Source organism: Amblyomma maculatum, chromosome 2 (assembly GCF_055883805.1).
Source record: "Amblyomma maculatum isolate TAMU_Amacu chromosome 2, ASM5588380v1, whole genome shotgun sequence".
Lineage (NCBI taxonomy): Eukaryota > Metazoa > Arthropoda > Arachnida > Ixodida > Ixodidae > Amblyomma > Amblyomma maculatum.
This window is the reverse complement of record NC_139345.1, coordinates 130,779,143-130,786,222: the sequence shown is the minus strand read 5'-3', so window position 1 is coordinate 130,786,222 and position 7,080 is coordinate 130,779,143.

Sequence of the window (7,080 nt, the reverse complement as noted above, 5' to 3'; positions counted from 1 at the left end):
GTTCAAGTGTGGGATTGCAGATGACAGGAACGCTAGACAAGAGGAGACTTCTGGAGGTAAGGCGCAGTATCTTTCAAACTTTCTCCGACAAGTGTGCGTTTGGATGGTACGCTCCTTTCGCGTGGCGTTCCTTGGCGTGCGTTCAAGCGTGGGATTGCAGATGACAGGAACGCTAGACAAGAGGAGACTTCTGGAGGTAAGGCGCAGCATCTGTCACACTTTCTCCGACAAGTGTGCGTTTGGATGGTACGCTCCTTTCGCGTAGCGTTCCCTGGTGCGCGTTCAAGTGTGGGATTGCAGATGACAGGAACGCTAGACAAGATTACACTTCTGGAGGAAATGCGCAGTATCTGTCACACTTCGACAAGTGTGCGTTTGGATGGTACGCTCCTTTCGCGTGGCGTTCCTTGGCGCGCGTTCAAATGTGGGATTGCAGATGACAGGAACGCTAGACAAGATTAGACTTCTGGAAGAAAGGCACATAGCCCCGCCGGGGTGGTGCAGTGGTAAGACGCCCGACTACTGTGCCGGAGTTCCCGGGATCGAATCCCGGCCTCGGCGGCTGCGTTTCGATGGAGGCGAAACGAAGTGGCGTCCGTGTGCTGTGCGATGTCAGCGCACGTTAAAGATCCCCAGGTGGTCGAAATTACTCCGTAGCCCTCCACTACGGCTCCCCTTTCTCTCTATCCACTTTCTCTCCCACCTTCATCCCTTCCTTTACGGCGCGGTTCAGGTGTCCACCGAGCAAGTGTGACAGATACTGCGCCTTTCCCTTCCTATGAACCAACCAACCAACCAAGAAAGGCACAGTATCTGTCACACTTTCTCCGACAAGTGTGCGTTTGGATGGTACGCCATCTCTCCTTTCGCGTGGCGTTCCTTGGTGTGCGTTCAAATGTGGGATTGCAGATGACAGGAACGCTAGACAAGATTAGACTTCTGGAAGAAAGGCACAGTATCTGTCACACTTTCTCCGACAAGTGTGCGTTTGGATGGTACGCTCCTTTCGCGTGGCGTTCTTTGGCGCGCGTTCAAGTGTGGGATTGCAGATGACAGGAACGCTAGACAAGATTAGACTTCTGGAGGTAAGGCGCAGTATCTCACACTTTCTCCGACAAGTGTGCGTTTGGATGGTACGCTCCTGTCGCGTGGCGTTCCTTGGCGCGCGTTCAAGTGTGGGATTGCAGATGACAGGAACGCTAGACAAGAGGAGACTTCTGGAGGTAAGGCGCAGTATCTTTCAAACTTTCTCCGACAAGTGTGCGTTTGGATGGTACGCTCCTTTCGCGTGGCGTTCCTTGGCGTGCGTTCAAGCGTGGGATTGCAGATGACAGGAACGCTAGACAAGAGGAGACTTCTGGAGGTAAGGCGCAGCATCTGTCACACTTTCTCCGACAAGTGTGCGTTTGGATGGTACGCTCCTTTCGCGTAGCGTTCCCTGGTGCGCGTTCAAGTGTGGGATTGCAGATGACAGGAACGCTAGACAAGATTACACTTCTGGAGGAAATGCGCAGTATCTGTCACACTTCGACAAGTGTGCGTTTGGATGGTACGCTCCTTTCGCGTGGCGTTCCTTGGCGCGCGTTCAAATGTGGGATTGCAGATGACAGGAACGCTAGACAAGATTAGACTTCTGGAGGAAAGGCGCAGTATCTGTCACACTTTCTCCGACAAGTGTGCGTTTGGATGGTACGCTCCTTTCGCGTGGCGTTCCTTGGCGCGCGTTCAAGTGTGGGATTGCAGATGACAGGAACGCTAGACATTCTGAGGAAATGCGCTGTGTCACACTTTCTCCGACAAGTGTGTGCGTTTGGATGGTACGCCATCGCTCCTGTGGCGTGGCGTTCCTTGGCGCGCGTTCAAGTGTGGGATTGCAGATGACAGGAACGCTAGACAAGATTATACTTCTGGAGAAAATGCGCAGTATCTGTCACACTTTCTCCGACAAGTGTGCGTTTGGATGGTACGCTCCTTTCGCGTGGCGTTGCTTGGCGCGCGTTCAAGTGTGGGATTCCAGATGACAGGAACGCTAGACAAGATTAGACTTCTGGAGGAAAGGCGCAGTATCTGTCACACTTTCTCCGACAAATGTGCGTTTGGATGGTACACTCCTTTCGCGTGGCGTTCCTTGGCGCGCGTTCATGTGTGGGATTGCAGATGACAGGAACGCTAGACAAGATTAGACTTCTGGAGGAAAGGCGCAGTATCTGTCACACACTCTCCGACAAGTTTGCGTTTGGATGGTACTCTCCTGTCGCGTGGCGTTCCTTGACGCGTGTTCAAGTGTGGGATTGCAGATGACAGGAACGCTAGACATTCTGAGGATATGCGCTGTGTCACACTTTTTTGGACAAGTGTACGTTTGGATGATACGCCATCGCTCTTGTCGCGTGGCGTTCCTTGGCGCGCGTTCAAGTGTGGGATTGCAGATGACAGGCACGCTAGAAAAGATGAGACTTCTCAGGCTTTTGCCTTCACTACTTCAGTCGCTAAAGTCCCTCGTAATTTTTTCATTCTACTTATAATGTGAATATTTAAATGTGCGCTTGTTATTAAGTAGCCAACCCATTTTTCAAACTCGGTGGGAACCGGGAGATAGTCCGAATAAACGACAGCTCCAGAAAATACATGAACTTGAAAAAAACCGCTTTTCTGTGAACAATCATGTTTAAAATTTATGAACTTCGTCACACTTCTTGTTTAGTTTATATATGTCGATAATAGGGAGTAATTCGCGATCCGTTGTGATTTGCGTCGGTGCGCACGCGCTAGCGTGATTCGATGCAACGGGCGCGGCCGCCAGAACGTATGCGCTGATTGGTCGCGGCAGCCGTGCGGGCAGCATACAAATGACTCAATTGGCGGTCACCTCTTATGCAGTGCAGTGTGCCCCGCAGAAGCGGACCGTGCTACGCTATAACCTCTGATGCTCTCCAGTTAGACTATCTCGGCGAGCCATGCTTTTGTCATATATGTGCACGCCACTTCACGACTGTGACGTGGCTGCACGTCATGCTCATGCCGCGAACAAATTCACGTGCCGCGCCAAGTAAATAACATTCAGTTTCCATTGGTAACGACCGTAGCGAAGACCGCGAGATGGACCTGAAGGAAAAAAAGCGAGCGTAAAGAGAGCCTCTGGGAATGCAGTGGCCATATCACTGTTCCCATTGCTCTCTTTTCCCACGGGCGGCGTCAAAGTGGCAGACGGTGCTCACGCTCCATTTCAAGGTGAAAGTCTTTGTCGACAGAACATCGCCAGCACAAATCTCACGCTTTCGAGAGCAAGAGTTAAAAATATCATAATAAGGCTTGTCTCCACCGATCGAACCTCCATCCCTTGGATCCCCAGCGCAGTTCTTGTGGGAATGCACAATACCCTGCCCAAATTAAAACGACCGCGCGTAAGTATAACACGCGTGATTACGCGCGTTGTTAGGGAGGACCGCGAGGAGAGGGCACACTGGCCACCCCTGACAACCTCCCAGTCTCCCAAGGCGACACCGCGCTGGTTTTCCCCTTTCCTTCCGGCCTAGCCGGGAGACCTCCTTTCCCCTGTCGGAGTCGAGGAGCGCGTCTGTTGCAACCACGGTGTCGCAACTCGCTCGGAGTTCTTCGGCGGTTGAGCGCGCACGCGCGCGGTACATATACGATTTCCTCCGGGGAGACCACCGCCGTCACCGATAATTCGCCCGATATACTCGTACGCACCTGCCGCAACGGGGCGTGAGCGTGAAGTCACGCCTAAGGCTTAGTCACGCCAGGTGAGCAGAACACTTCTCTCTCACCTCCTTGCGTGTGATTCCCCATTTTAACCCCTACGCGAGCGGGACGTTTGCTCGCTACGGCGGTTGTATCTGAGTATTGCCGTGTACTCGAGCACAATAAACTCTGTTCGAGTACGTAACTCAGTGTTTGCCCCTCTGGCCCGAACCCGCCGCAGTAGTGACTTCTCGCACCGTGGGTTGGGGGTCACAGTTCTGTCTGTTAGGGCTGCACGTCGGGGCTAGAAAGTGACTGTAGCGTCTAGCTCCCCGTGGCGCATTCTTGCGAGAATAACCCCCATACTCTTGGTGCCCAACTTGGGGCCAGAGGCGTGGCAAACCAACACCACGGACAAACCCGACCGTCTGTATGTATCCGACTACTCATAGACTAGCTATGGCAGTAAGCAGGACTGAGTTTCGATCTCTTCTAATACTGCAATGGTGATTGCACAACGGCAACAAATCAAAACCACCATAGCCTTTTATTACCGCGAGAGCTCAGGAGCTGACTCTAGCTACTGTGATCTTTTAATTTTCTGCGAGAGCAGGAGGTCACACGACTCCACTGCTCTACAGCAGGGTGACGCGCGGACGCTGGTATGATATGGGCATCCTCTCGAAATGTTTTGACTTCGTCATGCCCTACAGGAGGACGGACAGTCTTTTAGCGCATGTACTTTTGCGCGCGCACATTGATTGCATGAGAAGTAACATTACTATATGTTCTGCCGCTCCTGTTAGCCAGTTCGTCGCGATAGCTCGCAGCAGGCAGCCTCAGAAAAGGGGCGGACTACCCGGCTTCTGTGTGTGTAAGTGTAGGTGACCATTTTAATTGCATCAGTAGGGAGCCTAGTCAGCCGAAGGAAGCTTAGAAGGAACAGCAGTAGTCTCCTTTTCGTGTTTTTTTTTTCTTGTGGACTATAATGTTCGACGGGTTCTGGGAGCAGAGCGGCGCGGCCGCAGCGCTATTGTGGCGGTGGAGTTATCACACAGTAGCCCACCGTCAACAGGGTTGTACCAAGGAGTTGGTTGCGTAGCGCTGGTCACCCGTTTCGTGAACGAGGGCTGTCAGCTCCCTGGGCTGTATACCGATGAATCCGAGTCGGCGCTGGTGAGATAAAGAAAAGGCTTTATACACTATTTACAGGCATTAACATAACGAGATCGGCTCTGGGGCCGAAAGCTAACATAGCCATACGCGACTGTTCTCGTGCAGCGACGGCCGGGTAGATTCCGCCGCGTCCGCTCTCTCAGGGGGCGAACTGTTCCCGCACTTGAGTCTCCGTAACCGAGAATCCGTTGACGCTCAAATGGTCCAATCCGACGGCAGCACTTTCGCAGGGCCAATGGGAGAGCTTGCTGCGCTCTTGCTTCAAATATGCCGCAGGGCGAGAAAGGGTCCACCGCCAGGGCCACGGCGCCGAGCTGTCTGGGTGCTCAGCTCATGTTTAAACACGTCGCTTCTCTCCCCTTGGCACGGCTCACCTCCAGTACACCAGTGTCTTGCAGAGCAGTATCTGGATTTTGTGAAGAAGGCGTTCGCCGGAGAAGTTTGGCGTCCGACTGAATTTCTGGGCAGCTTTGGCCGGGAACAACAGCGCACATAAGGGCACACTGGTATTGAAGTTTTGAAGTTTGAAGTTTATTTTCATTTCAAAAAGAAATGAGGGACCCGAGACAAAAAGTGAACGTTAATTCACTTGACGGCGCTCGGGCCCCAATACATGGCAACAGCGAGGGGTTAGTAATTACAATATCGGTGCATCCAAAATTCAGATTGTAGTTTTAAACAAGAGTTACAAACATCTTCCTTTTCCACATAATTCAGTCTGCGGAAAAGCTTAATATAACTGCACAACATGAAATATCAACAGGGCCAATGAATACCATCAAAATGAATGCGGCATGAAATCCAGAAAATACAAAAGAAAATACAAGCTGTGTAGCGCCTGTGCGGGCGCTACACAGCTTGTATTGCTGTGAGCACGTTGGATCGCTGCCAGCTGTACTCCGATAGCATCATCCAAATCCCTTAGCTTGCAATTACTGATTCTGTCTGGATCTGCTGCCGTTTTTTTTTTTTTCTAAATATGTTTAATTCCGCCCTAACCTCTCCGATGGTGATGGGCTCCTCTAGGATGAGATTCTCCGCGCCATTGTACTCGCGGGGAGGGATGCGGGGGTTGTCTATCTCGAATACCTGTCTCTCACTTCTGGAGATCAATTGGTCACTAGTGTCTTCGTATTTATATACGAGTTTCTGTATTTGTTGGCATGCCTCATGTTTTGTCTTAATCGGGTCTGAAAGATATCTAAGCAGTTTCCGTGTATAGGGGGTATTCACGTGACGTTACAGCTGACGTCAGTATGCAGCCGACGCCATCTTTGCGTCCTGTTCTGACTGGTACTAGTACGAGGCGGCGGTTAGCTTAGCTGTTCGTGTGAGTCCGTTTGCTCTGTCAATCAGCCCAATGCCAGCACCGTTGTTATGAAAACTCAATCGGTATCATTAGTGACAGTTCTATTTATCAGCAAAGTGTGCGCGATGCGGACAGAGACCTGTACGAAACAAAACTGGTAGCGACCCGTGTGCAGTCGATATGCGCAATTGCACGGTAAGCGTCGGCCTGTGCCCACGCATAAATATGTGCGACATTCATGAATTCCTTGTCATACGGACGAGCTTCGTCGCAAGAAACCAATCGCAAGCCTACTGACCACTCTAAGAACGCAACTACGTTACAAGCGGCTGGGTTAAGAGCCGCGGTTGAAGCAGACGAACTCGCTCTTTATGCAATTACGTGCGTGCCGTCCAAACTAAACCGCTGAGTTTTTGTAGCTGATATTCTGCATAGAAATGGCGTTTGGTAGTCAGTATCTTTTGTACAAAACTTGTTTGATGTACTTGCCTCACTCGATCAGGAGAAGGCGGATGTTTTCATCGTCTGTGGCGGTAAGGAAGCAAAAGAAACCGATGCCACAGGTCACAGCCCCACATGAAAGTTTCACCATGTCGTCATTGACTGTTATCACACATTCAACATGGTGCCGAAACCCGGGAACTGCAATCTCCAGGACTAGGAGAGCTTCTGAAATTCGCAACCAGGCTGCAACGGATAAAGTAAGTGACGACACGGTCCGCGACAACGCAATTATGCAGAGGACAAGGGAAAAGAGAACGGTGCGTCGACAGCAAAATACAAAACTCATCAATGAGGCAAAGGCAACCCTGCCATCGACCGAAGTGCTCACTCATTGAAAGGCTTACGGCCAACAACGGTGAGCTTCTCAAACTGAACAAAGAATTGGAAGA